The following is a 13,883-nucleotide window of genomic DNA, read 5'->3' on the forward strand; positions in this document are numbered from 1 at the left end:
AAATCTAGTAGGGTCTTCATAATTTTTAAGAATCTAAGGGGGGGTCTTATGACCAAATGTTGGAGAAGCACCGCCCTAGGCCAATCGCTGAGTGTCTGACGGGTCACAGCTACTGGCTCTGTGTCTGCTCCTCCCCCTGGGCCGGGCACGGAACCACCCTGGCCTGTGAGTGGGTCAGGGGCTCACTGGAAGGAAATATCAGAGCAGTAGTCAGCACAAGGGGGGATAAACACTGTGCCCCAAGCCAACCAAACAAACCACACCCAAACAATGGGTACCTGTCACATTAAGGATCTTGGTGTCGTTGGTTTTGAAACCTCAAGGAATAGTACCAGGTAAAGCAGATACGGTCTCTCAACGACTGAATGAACAAATGCATGAATCAATGAGTGAATGGATGAAGTAATGAATGATAAAAGGCTGGGAAATGATCCAGACAACCTCTTGAGGTCCTTCTAAGCCCATGATTTTATACATTTCCCGCGGAATTACATTCTGAAGTCTGTTTGTGTTTGTGTGTATGTGCGTAGACATTAAGCAGGTAGGAGGATGGTGGTGATGACCTGGGAGGTGGCACTTTAGAAGTCCCCATAGTCGAAGGGGGTCACCGAGAAGGTCGGACTTGGGGCTAACATGAACCCGGAGCCCCGCATGGGCTGGAAGGTGGGCAGCGCCCCGGCCTCTCTTCACCGAGCGGCCCCCCATGGCCCCCAAGGCACAGCCGTGATCACTCAGAGCCTGCGTCCTGCTGGGGGAAGCTGAGCACCCCGAAGCAGCTCTGAAAAGGAGGGAAGACAGGGTTCAATATGATACTTAAGAATGACAGCGCACCCTGCCCTGCGACCACTGGTTACTGGGCCAGGACTGACCCCCATTCTAAGCTGGACTTCTTTCCTCAGGAATAAAATGAGTAATTACAGATGTTAGTCCGTGTCTTCTGAACGCAGGAAGAAGTTTGGAGACAAGTGCTGTGGTCTGAATACATGTGTTTCCCGACCCCCCCAAGAGTATATGTCCTGTCCTAACTCCCAAGGCGACAGTGTGAGGGAGCGGGGTCTGGGGAGGGTGACTAGGTCACGAGGGTGGACTCCTCATGAGTGGAATTGGTACCCTGAAAAAGGGACTGCACAGGGCTCCCCTGCCCCTCCCATTATGTAAGGACACGGCCAGAAGAACTGGCCGAGAACCAGGAAGAGAGCCTCAAGGGACCGTGACCATGGAGGTGTCCCGATGGTGGGCTTCCCAGCCCCCCGAACTGTGAGAAATAATATCTGTTGTTTTTAAGTTTAAAAAATGACACGGCAAGTCCCCGGGACAGTGAGCTACAGTCATGCATTTAGGAGCAATTGCCTTTTGGAAGGCATCAGGTTTGTTGTCTGTGTCTGCATATAAGACACATTTAAGGACGACTTGGCAGGGACTCAGAAAGGAGTGTGACTGGTCGAGTCCTTCAGGGTTCGGGTGTCAGACAGTCATGGGGTGTGTGCGGGGACCGGGAAACGCTTCTGACACAGTGCGGGTGCCCGGGCGCGCGGCTGCTGCGGCGTCAGCCGGGCCAAGAGGGTTAGACCAGCTCCCAGCCTCCGGCCACGGCGCCGCGTGCTGCCCTGGGAACGGAGCCGTGGGCCCGCGGACGGCGTGGGGCTCGTGGGTGGGTTCCGAGCGAACACGCGGTGGGCAGCAGGCGCGGCCTCGCACTGCGGGGAGGACCGGAGCTGGACGCCGCGGGGCTCGGCCATACAGATGAGCTCCGCCACGCTGACCTGCCCTCCAGCAGGAGTGCTTACCACCCGGGGTGATGAGGAGACACCCACAAACACACAGGCTGGTGCAGTGAAGTCCCCGGGAGACCAGCACCCCCAGGGACAGGAAGCCCGGCTGGAGGACAAGGTCTCTGAACGGGAATTTGACTCGGAATCTAGGCATACCCTGTATTCTCACGCTACCTGTCACCTCGCCCCCAAATAGGACATTTCTTTGAGATGATTTGTAGACACCTCCCTGTATATGTGTACATGCATGTATAGATTTATTTATTTAAAAATCTAAATTCAATTTATTTAAACTAAAACAAAACAAAAAGTTTCCTACTTATCTCACCACATCCTTTCCCTGTACCTGGCAACCACTAATCTATGCTCTGTATCTGTGAGCTTGGGGTTCTTTCTTTATTGTGTTATTTGTTTTTAGATTCTACATTAAGAAAGATGATAAGGTATTTGTCTTTCTCTGTCCGACTTTTATCACTTAGCACAATGTCCTTGAGGTCCATCCATGTTGTTACAAATGGCAAGATTTTATCCCTTTTTAATGGCTGAATAATGTTTCATTATATATATATATATATATATATATATATATATATATATCACATTTTCTTTCTTAAATTTTTTTTTTCTAATACGCACCTGAGGATATGTTTTTAATATTTTTAGAAAGAGAGGATGGGAGAGGGAGAGAGAAAAACATCAATTGGTTGTCCACTGTATGCACCCCAACTGGGGATCAAACCTGCAACTTGGGAATGTGCCCTGACCAGGAATCAAACCTGTGACCCTTTGGTGTACAGGACAATGCTCCAACCAACTGAGCCACACCGGCTGGGGCAATACTACATTTTCTTTGCTCATTCATTCATCAATAGACACAGGTTGTTTCCAAATTTTTGCTATTGTAAATAATGCTGCAATAAACATGGCAGTATATATACTTTTTCAATTAGTGTTTTAATTTTTGGATAAATACCCAGAAGTGGAATTGCTGGGTCATAGAACAGTTCAACTTTTAGTTTTTGAGGAACTGCCATGGTGGTTGCACCAATTTATATATCTACCATCTGTTCAGATCTGCCCATTCTTTGTGTGTTTTGGATATCAACCTCTCATAAGATATATGACTTGCAACAATTTTATCCCATTCAGTAAGTTGCCTTTTTATTTTGCTGATGGTTTTATTTGTTGTGCAAAAGCTTTTTAGTTTTATATAGTCCCACTTGTTATCTTAGCTTTTGTGGCTTTGGCTTTTTATGTCATATTAAAAAATCATTGCCAAGACTTATGTCAAGGAGCTTACTGCCCTTGTTTTCTTCTAGGAGTTTTATGGTTTCAGGTCTTACATTCCAGTTTTGATCCATTTTGAATTCATTTATGTGAGTGGCGTAAGACAGTGGTCCCATTGCATTCTTTAGATGTGGTTGTTCGATTTTCCCAACACCATTGATTGAACAGACTGTTCTTTTTCCCTTGTATATTTTTTGGCTCCTTTGTCATAAATTAATTGACCATATATGTATGGGTTTATTTCTGGGCTCTATTCTCCTCCATTAATCTATGTGGCTGTTTTTATGCCAATATCACACAGTTTTATTTACTATAGCTTTGTAATATAGTTTGAAATTAGGGAGTGTGGTGCCTCCAGCTTTGTTTTTTTTTCCTCAAATTTTTTGACTACTCAGTGTTTATGGGTCCATGTACATTTTAGGGTTGATTGTTATATTTCTGTGAAAAACACTATTGAAGTATTATTAAGGATCACAATGAATTTGCATATTGCTTTGGGTATTATGGACATTTTAACAATATTAGTTCTTCCAAATGATGCAAAGAATATCTTTCATTTATTTGTTTGTGTCTACTTTGATTTTTCATTAATGTCTTGTATTTTTCAATATACAGGTCATTCACCTCCTTGATTAAATTTATTCCTAGGTATTTTATTCTTTTTTAGGCAGTTGTAAATAAGATTGTTTCATTAATTTCTCTTTCTGATACTTCATTATTAGTGCAAAGAAATGTAACAAATTTTTGCATTTTGATTTTGTATCCTGTAATTTCACTAACAATTTTTTTGTTGTTGTTCTAACAATTTTTTGATGTGATCTTTAGGGTTTTCTAAATATAATATTATATCAATTATAAATAGTTACAGTTTTACTTCTTTCTTTCCAATTTGGATGGGTTTTTCTTGAATACATGCGCTTGCTAAGATTTCTAATACTATGTTGAATACAAATGGCAAAAATGGACATCCTTGTCTTGTTCCGGATCTTTTCAGCTTTTCACCATTAAGTGTGGTGTCAAATGTAGGATTGGCATAAATGACCTTTATTGTCCTGAGATATGTTTCCTCTACACCCACTTTGTTGAGAGTTTTTATCATAAATGGATGATACATTTTGTCAAATGCTTTTTCTTCATATATTGAGATGATCATACAATTTTATTCTTTATTTTGTTAATGTAGTTTACCACAGTGACTGATTTGCAGATGTTTAACCTTCTTTGCCTTCCCAAAATAAATACTACTTGGTCATGGTGCATGATCTTTTTAATATATTGTTGAATTTGATTTGCTAATATTTTTGTTGCAGATTTTTGCATCTATGTGCACTAGAAATATTGACCTGTAATTTTATATTTTTTTGAGGCATCCTTGTCTGATCTTGGTTTTAGGGTAATGCTGACCTCATAAAATGTGTTTGGATGATTTCCCCTCTCTTTTATTTTTTGGAAGAGATTGAGAAAGAATGGTATTAATTTGTTTATTGAATGTTTGATAGAATTCATCAGTGAAGCCATTTGGTCCTGAACTTTGGGTTGTTGGGAGGTTTTTGATTACTGTTTTAATCTTATTAGTAATCTGTCTATTGAGATTTTCTATTTCATTATTATTCAGTCTTGGTAACTTATATGTTCCTAGGAATTTATCCATTTCTTATAGATTGTCCAATTTATTGGTGTATACTTGTTTATAGTGGTCTCTTATGATCCTTCGTATTTCTGTGATATCAGCTGTAATATTTCCTCTTTCATTTCTGAGCTTATTTATTTGAGTCCTCTTTATTTTTCTCTTTCAATCTGGCTAAAGGTTAGTCAATTTTGTTTGTCTTTTCAAAGGACCAGCTCTTATTTTCATTGATTATTTCTCTTGTCTTAGTGTGAAGCAAAGACGGTTATTTACAGTTCCTGTCAGGGTTCCTGGGCATGTTGTGGGTTGGTGTCTTAGTGTTTGTGGGCATTTTCCAGATGATACACAAATGCTTATTCTGCCGTTAAAATCTAGCTAAGGGAGTGCCGATCCAGGTCAGAAGGTGATGAGAAATATAAGGCAGGATGTGGTAGATGCCAGATAAAGGGTCTAAATGATGGCTTCTGAGGGGGTCAATGGTGGGAAGAGATCTTTGTGGTCAATGTAGCCCATTGCATGAATCCAACTACACAGGCTTCCAGACACAGAGGGAATTTGTACAGAAATATATTTTAAAGAAGACAGATTTGGTTACAAATTAAAGCATGATCTTTAATCTCAGTTAAAGGGGGGAGAGACTAGAGTCAGAGAGGTGAATCGGGAGATGGCTGCAGCATTCCACATGGGAGACAATGAGGGCCTGTCTCGTGGCGGCAGCGGGCTGGAAATTAAGAATCGAAGGAAAAATCGACAGAATGTGGTGGCTAATTGGATGTGGAGGTCAAGAGAGAAGGAGTAATAGATGCACGTTTTGAAAATACATCAATGAGCTTGAGGTGTGTTGAGTTCAGGGTGACAGGAAATATTCCTAGAGGAACTTCTGGCAGGTAGAGTCTGGTGACAGTTCAGAGCTCAGTGGTGACTTGGGTGTCATCTGCATACACGTTCTATTGTCATTGGAGATTGATAGTGAGAGGGGAGAGGTTTGGCATGAAAATGATTGAGAGGAATATTTAAGGGGTCTGCCTACTGCAAGTCTACAGAAGAAAGAAGGAACCTCTGTGAATAAAGACAGACAAGAAAGAGACGGAGAATCAGGGTGGTATGTTACAAAAAGCTGAGGTAGGAGAGAGTTTTCAGGAGGAATGGATGGGTGGTGTCACAAATTTTACCACAAAGAGGTTCAAGAGAATCAAGACAAAATATTTTATAATATTCTGGTTACCAATAAAGGCTTTGCTGTATTTCTTCACAGCCTTTTTTTAACAGACTTTATTTTTTAGAGAAGTTTTAGGTTCACAGCAAAACTGAACACAAAGTATGGAGTTACCGCATACTCCCTGACAGATAATCATCACTCAAATTTAGCGTTTAATTAGGTTCTACTCCTGTTATACATTTTATAGGTTTGACAAATGTATGGCACATGTATCCACATGTATCGGGGGAACAGTTACAAAGCCTCTGTTCTCCGCCCATTGCTCCCTCCCTCTCGCTTTACCCTTGGCCACCACCCATCCCTTTACTGTCTCCAGTGTTGCCTTTCCAGTGTCATGTGGTTGGAACCCTAGAGCATGTAGCCTTTTCAGGACGGCTTTTTCACTTAGAAATATACATTTAATGTCCTTTCATGTCTTCATGACTTGATTATTTCTCTTTAGCACTGAAGAGTTTTTTATTGTCTGGTGTACCACAGTTTATCCATCGCTTACTATAGGGCATTTTGTTGCTTCCAAGTGAAGGCAATTATGGGTAAAGGGGCTTTAAATGCCTATGTACACAAAATCAGAAATGAAAGAGGAGAAGTAACAACTGACACCACAGAAATACAAAAGATCGTTAACAACTACTATGAACAATTATATGGCAACAAATTCGATGATCTAAGTGAAATGGACAAATTTCTAGAAACACAGTCTCCCAAAACTGGACCAGGAAGAGATAGAAAACTTGAACAGACCAATAACAACAGAAGAAATTGAAGATGTAATCAAGACTCTCCCAGCAAACAAAAGCCCAGGCCCAGATGTCTTCACGGGGGAGTTTTACCGAACATTCAAAGAAGAACTAACACCCATTCTCCTCAAACTATTTCAAAAAATTCAAGAAGAAGGAAGACTTCCATACTTGTTTTATGAAGCCAGCATAATTCTAATTCCAAAACCAGAAAAAGACACTACAAAGAAAGAAAACTACAGACCAATATCCCTGATGAACATAGATGCCAAAATCCTGAACAAAATACTAGCAAATTGGATCCAGCAATATACCAAAAAAATTATTCACCATGACCAAGTGGGATTCATTCCAGGGATGCAAGGCTGGTACAATATTTGCAAATCAATAAACGTGATACACCACATAAATAAAATGAAGAATAAAAACCACATGATCATATCAATAGATGCCGAAAGACCCTTTGACAAAATCCAGCATCCATTTCTGATAAAAATGTTCAGCAGTGTGGGAATAGAGGGGTCATATCTCGACATAATAAAGGCCATATATGAAAGGCCTACAGCCAACATCATACTCAATGGGCAAAAACTAAAAGCATTTTCCTTAAGAACAGGAACAAGGCAAGGATGCCCACTTTTGCCACTCTTATTTAACATAGTACTGGAAGTCTTAGCCACAGCAATCAGACAGGAAGAAAAAATAAAAGGGATCCAAATTGGAAAGGAGAAAGTGAAACTGTCATTATTTGCAGATGACATGATACTATATGTAGAAAACCCCAAAGACTCCATCAAAAGTTTACTAGACTTAATAAATGAATTTGGCAAACTAGCAGGAAACAAAATTAACGTCAAGAAACTGATGGCATTCTTATACACCAATGATGAACTCACAGAAAGAGAAACTAAGAAAACAATCCCATTTACCATTGCGGCAAAAAATTTGAGATACCCAGGAATAAACTTAACCAAAGAAATAAAGGACCTATTCGCATAAAACTACAGGTCATTGAAAAAAGAAATAGAGGAAGATATAAAAAAGTGGAAGCACATACACTGTTCATGGATTGGAAGAATTAACATCATTAAAATGTCCGTACTACCCAAAGCAATCTATAGATTCAATGCAATCTCCATCATAATACCAACGGCATACTTCACAGAATTAGAACAAGTACTTCAAAAGTTCATATGGAACCAAAAAAGACGTCGAATAGCAACAGCAATCTTGAAAAAGAAGAACAAAGCTGGAGGGATCACAATTACCAGAGTTCAGGTTATACTACAAAGCCACTGTAATCAAAACAGCCTGGTCCTGGCACAAGAATAGGCATATAGACCAGTGGAACAGAACAGAGAACCCAGAAATGAACCCAAGGCAATATGCTCAATTAATATTTGACAAAGGAGGCAAGAGCATACATTGGAGTAAAGACAGCCTCTTTAATAAATGGTGTTGGGAAAATTGGACAGCTATTTGCAGAAAAATGAAACTAGACCATCAACTTACACCCTACACAAGAATAAACTCAAAATGGATAAAAGACTTAAATGTGACTCATGAATCCATGAAAATCCTAGAAGAAACTGTAGGCAACAAAATTTCAGACATCATACGCAGCAGAATTTTCACTGATACATCACCTAAGGCAATAGAAACAAAGGAGAAAATGAACACATGGGACTACATCAAACTCAAAAACTTCTGCACAGCGAAAGATACAATCATCAAAATAGAAAGGCAACCCACTGTATGGGAGAGCATAATTGCCAATGATATATCAAATAAGGGGTTAATTTCCAATATATATAGAGTGCTCATACAACTCAACAAAAGGAAGACAAAGAACCCAATTTAAAAATGGGCAGAGGAACTAAATAGATACCTCTCCAAACAGGACATAAAATGGCTAAGAGACATATGAAGAAATGCTCAACATCACTAATCATCAGAGAGATACAAATTAAAACAACAATGAGGTGTCACCTCACACCTGTCAGAATGGCCGCCATCAACAAATCAACAAACAACAAGTGTTGGCGAGGGTGTAGAGAAAAGGGGACTCTAGTACACTGCTGGTGGGAATGCAGACTGGTGCAGCCACTATGGAAAACAATATGGTGTTTCCTCAAAAAATTAAAAATTGAACTTTCATTTGACCCAGTGATCCCACTTCTAGGAATATACCCTAAGAAGCCTGAAACACCAATCAGAAAGAATATATGTACTCCCATGTCTGTAGCAGTACTATTTACAATAGCTAAGATCTGGAAACAGCCCAAGTGTCTATCAGTAGATGAATGGGTAAAAAAGCAGTGGTACATATACACAATGGAGTACTACACAGCTGTAAGAAAGAAAGATCACGTATCCTTTGAGACTACTTGGAGGGACCTGGAAAGTATTATCCTAAGCGAAACAAGCCAAACAGAGAATGACAAGTTCATATGATCTCTCCTATTTGTGGAATATAATGAACATAACAGTCTGAGGAATGGGGTAGTCCCAGAGACGTGGGAGTGGGGTACAGACTGACAATCCCCAGAAGAGGGGGTGGTGGGGGAGAGATAAACCACAGAACTTATATGCATGTATGCATGAACAATGGACATGGACGACAAAGCTGGGGACAGGGCAGGGAGGGAGGGGAGGGAGGAATTAGTGGGGGAAAAAGGAGAAACATCTGTAACAAAAATAAATCAATTAATTAATAAAAAAAGATTAATAAAAAAATAAATGCATGTGTACAGATTTTATTTATTTATATATATATTTATTTACTTATGATGTGACAAAATACACAGAACATAACATTTATCACTTTAATCAGCTTTGAATGTACATTTACATTTCTACCAGCAAATCACCCCTTGGCTGTCCCACCAGCAACGTTCCTGTTGCTCCGCATCCTCACCAGCATTTGGTGTTGCCAGTGTTTTGGATTTTTGCCATTCTGATAGGTGTGTGATAGTATCCTATTATTTTAATTTGCAGTTCCTTGTTGTGTATGATATTGAGTGCCCTTTATCATCTGTGTATTTTCTTAGTCAGGTGTCTGTTCAGATCTTTTGTCCATTTTTCAATCATGCTGTTGATCTTATCATTGGATTTTAAAAGTTCTTTACACATTTTCGATAATAGTCTTTTATCAGATATAGTATCTTTTACAAATATTTTATCATAGTCTGTAGCTTGTCTTCTTCAAGTATTTTGGAATTCTCCAGCTGTCTGTCTGTTTTTAATTTCTAGTTTAAATTTTTTTATAGCCTGAGAGCAGACATTGTATGATTTCTATTCTTTTAAATGTATTAAAGTATACTTTATGGTCCATAATGTAGTGTATCTTGGTGAATGTTCCATGTGAACTTGAGAATAATGTGTAATCTACTGTTGTTGGATGAAGTAGTCTATAGATGTCAATTATATCCAACTGATTAATGATGCTGTTGAGTTCAACCATATCCTTACTGATTTTCTGCCTGCTAGATCTGTGTATTTCTGAAAGAGGTGTTGAAGTCTCCAACTAGAACAGTGGATTAACTTGTTTTTCTTCTTGCAGTTCTATCTGTTTTGGCCTCATGTAGTTTGACACTATAGTTAGGTGCTACACATTAAAGACTATGTATTAGTGGAGTCTTTATCTCTTTTTATCATTATGCAATGCCCTTCTTTAGCTCAGATAACTTTGTCAGCAGTGAATTCTGCTGTCTGAAGGTAATACAGCTGCTCCAGCTTCATTGTGGTTAGTGCTAGCACGCTGTTTTTCCTCATTATTTACTTTTAATTTATATGTGTTTTTATATTTAAAGTTGATTTCTTGCAAACAACATATAGTCAGGTCTTGTTTTTTTATCCACTCTGACAATGTTGTTTTTTTTTTTAATTTATTTTTATTGTTGAAAATATCGTCCCTCAGTCTGTGTTTTGACTGATGTATTTAGACCAGTGATGCTTAAGTACTGGTTGTTGGAGTAGAGCTAGCGTGTTTGCTATTGGTTTCTACTTACTGCCCTAGTTTTCGTTCCTGTTTTTGTTTTTTATGCCTTTTGTGGTTTTTTTTATCCTCACCTGAGGACATTTTTCCATTTTTTGTTCAGATAGAGCGGGAGGGAGAGAGAGGAAGAGAGAGAGAGAGAAACATCGATGTGAAGGGACACATCGAGATGCTGCCACCCGCACGACCAACCAGGGCCGGGGACAAACTGCAACCGAAGTACGTGCCCTTAGCGGGAACCGAACCCGGGTCTCTCTGTACCACAGGCCGACGCTCCAACCACTGAGCCAAACCGGCCAGGGCACCTTTTGTGGTTTTAATCGAGTATTTTTCTCTTCTCCTTTCTTAGCATATCAATTATAATTCTTTTTGTACTTTTTAGTGGTTTCCCTAGAGTTTGCAATGACTTTTAATCCAAGTCTGCTTTCAGATAACTCTGCACTGGTAGTGCGGGTGTGCTGGGCAGTCAGCCAGGAGCAGAGCAGGACGATGGGCCAGCTACAGAAGGTCCCCAGGGTGGAGAGCCCCAGGTGCCTAGCAAAGGGCAGTGTGGGTGGGACCTCACCCCCGGGGTGGCCCTTCCTCCCCTAGCATATCATTTGAACACCTCGACCTTTTCTCCTTGGAGATAACATTTAGGACTCAGTTGTATTTTAGCTCGAGGCCCAGAAAAGCAGCGAAACCAGACCAACAGCACCACAGCTGACCTCAGAATCAGCTGCGCTGGATAACAACCCTCCCCTCCCCCCACCACCCTGGCAACCAGTCCATCAGTGGAGATGGAAAATCTGGAAGGACACCCCTGGAAAGCTGATGAGTATTCTACTGAGATCTTCCCCTGGGAACTACCCTGAAATCTCCACCCTTAAAATCCTTAGGGCTGAGGACCCAGCCTGCTCTCCTGTTCCCTTCCCCTTCCTCCTCCCTGTCCCCCAGGCGTGTCACCGTTCCCTTCCTCACTTCTAAGCCCCAAGGCCCCTTCTTTTGCCTCTATAACTTGTTTCCTAAACCCATTTCTTCTACAAATTACTTCTACTTCTGATTTTTCAAATAAAATAAATGCTTCCTTATAGTTTGAGCCTAGGCTCTGAATTCTTACTTAGCTAGAACTTAAGCACCAGAGTTGCTACACCCAGTCCAGTCGGACCACGTGTGGACCCCTGGTGCTGTTCTCTCTGCTACAACATTGCGGTGACTCCGCTCAGAGTGTGATGTGATTGTGTGGCAGGATTCCAGGGAAGCCCACCGGGACCACCTTGAAGGCCGGGACCAGTGCCAGGGGCCAGCAGGGCCCATTGTGCCCCGCCTGCTCCTCGCTTGGCGTCAGTGGACTTGAGTGAGTTTCTTGGCGTCCTGGACTTCTTTGTTTTAAGGTAAGAGGCTGACTTTCTTTAAGCTGTCTGTAAATCCTTGAGTGGAGCTAAAGCTTAGTAACTGAGAGACACTAGGCTATAGATAAGAATCAAGATAACTAAGGGCAGGAGGGAAAAAAACCTGATGGCTGGTTTTTTACTTTGGCTTTTCTTTTTTTAATCCTCACCCGAGGACATTTCTGCATTCATCTTCACATAGAGCAGGAGGGAGAGAGGGAGGAAGAGAGAGAGAGAAACATAGATGTGAGAGAGACACATTGACTGGCTGCCACCCACACGACTCCACCTGGGACTGGGGACAAGCTGCAACCGAGGGACGTGCCCTTAGTGGGAACTGAACCCGGGTCTCTCTGGTCTGTGGGCTGACGCTCCAACTGCTGAGCCAAACCAGCCAGGGCATTACTTTGGCTTTTCAATTGAAGTTGCTTTCTGGGGTCTGAACAAAATCTTTTACCACATGACTATGAGCCTAGGCTTGTTTGGCTCCAAGAATAAGGGGGTGTTTACTTCCTCTGGCTTGAATTTCAGGCATTCTTAGGTGATTGAGGATCTTTGGGGGGGCAAGACATATGGGGAGGTGTGCGATGACTTGGAGCTCAGCACACAGGCAGCATGCTTCAACCCAATACAAAGTACATCTGGAGGTTTATTCAGACTGCAAATCTCAAAATAAAGTAACATCAACATGGAAAATTGTGCCTCCACGGCCAGTAACTCCCACCTCCATCCCCCATTAATTCTGCTGACTTAGAGAAATGAGAAGATTTAACTAGAAGTGATATCAATTTAAAATGGCCATAATGTAGCTCTTATGATGCCTAAATTAATTTTTTGCATGCAAAAATTAGAAAGCCAGCTTTAGAGTTAAAACTGAATGAGTGGGAAGCTTATCTTAATTGCAGATTGGAAGCTTCTAGAAGGAACAAAGGTCAATTACATAGAAAACTAGAAAGGCTGGTTTCAGGCAAGAGGAGAACAGCGATTATATACATTCCTTTCTCTGGGACACTGATGGGTTTGCAAAGGAATTTTATTTACTGGTAAAGAACATAGTGCTGGTGATTCTGACCTATTCCAATAAATATGCCTACTGGTTTCTGGGAGCCAGGCAACAGAACTGCTGAGTGAGGTCTGCTGGGAAATGCAGAGGAGTGTATTTCTATTATAGAAAACCAAGTCACCTTAAAAAGAATTGTAGAAGCCCTGGCTGGTTTGGCTCAGTGGTTAGAACATCACTCCACAAACCAAAGGGTCTCAGGTTTGATTCCTGGTCAACAGCATGTACTGGGTTGCAGGTTTGATACCCAGCCCAGGCTGGAGTTGTGCAGGAGGAAACCAACTGATGTGTCTCATTCACATGAATGTTTCTTTCTCTCTCTCTCTTTCTCTCTCTCTCTCTCTTTCTCTCCCTCCCTCTCCCTCTCCCTCTCCCTCTCTCCCCCCTTCCCTTCCACTCTATCTAAAAATCAATGGAAAAATATCCTCGGGTGAGGATTATTAACAACAACAACAAAAAGGATTGTAGAAGAACAAAACTGGACTTAGAATGAACACAGAAGCAAGCACAGGGTTGCTCCAAGGACATCCCCCTCCTTCTCACTGATACTTTGGGAGAAGTTAAAATGATCATGAAAAAGGGAAGCCACTAAGGCCCTTGTAGATACTGGAGTAAAGCTTCTGTACAAATGGCAGAAATATCTAATCAATGTTTATTTTTAAATCAAAACTTGTTTCCTTCCCAGCAGGGAATGTTATGGGACAGTATGTATCTTATGTAGACAAATCTGCCCCTCTCTACCTGATAGGACGAGGTTTTTCTTGCGTGTGTTTTTTTTAAATCGGTGATGCCCAAATATGCTTTTTACAGAAGG

This window comes from Molossus molossus, unplaced genomic scaffold (assembly GCF_014108415.1).
Source record: "Molossus molossus isolate mMolMol1 unplaced genomic scaffold, mMolMol1.p scaffold_m16_p_9, whole genome shotgun sequence".
NCBI classification, from domain to species: Eukaryota; Metazoa; Chordata; class Mammalia; order Chiroptera; family Molossidae; genus Molossus; species Molossus molossus.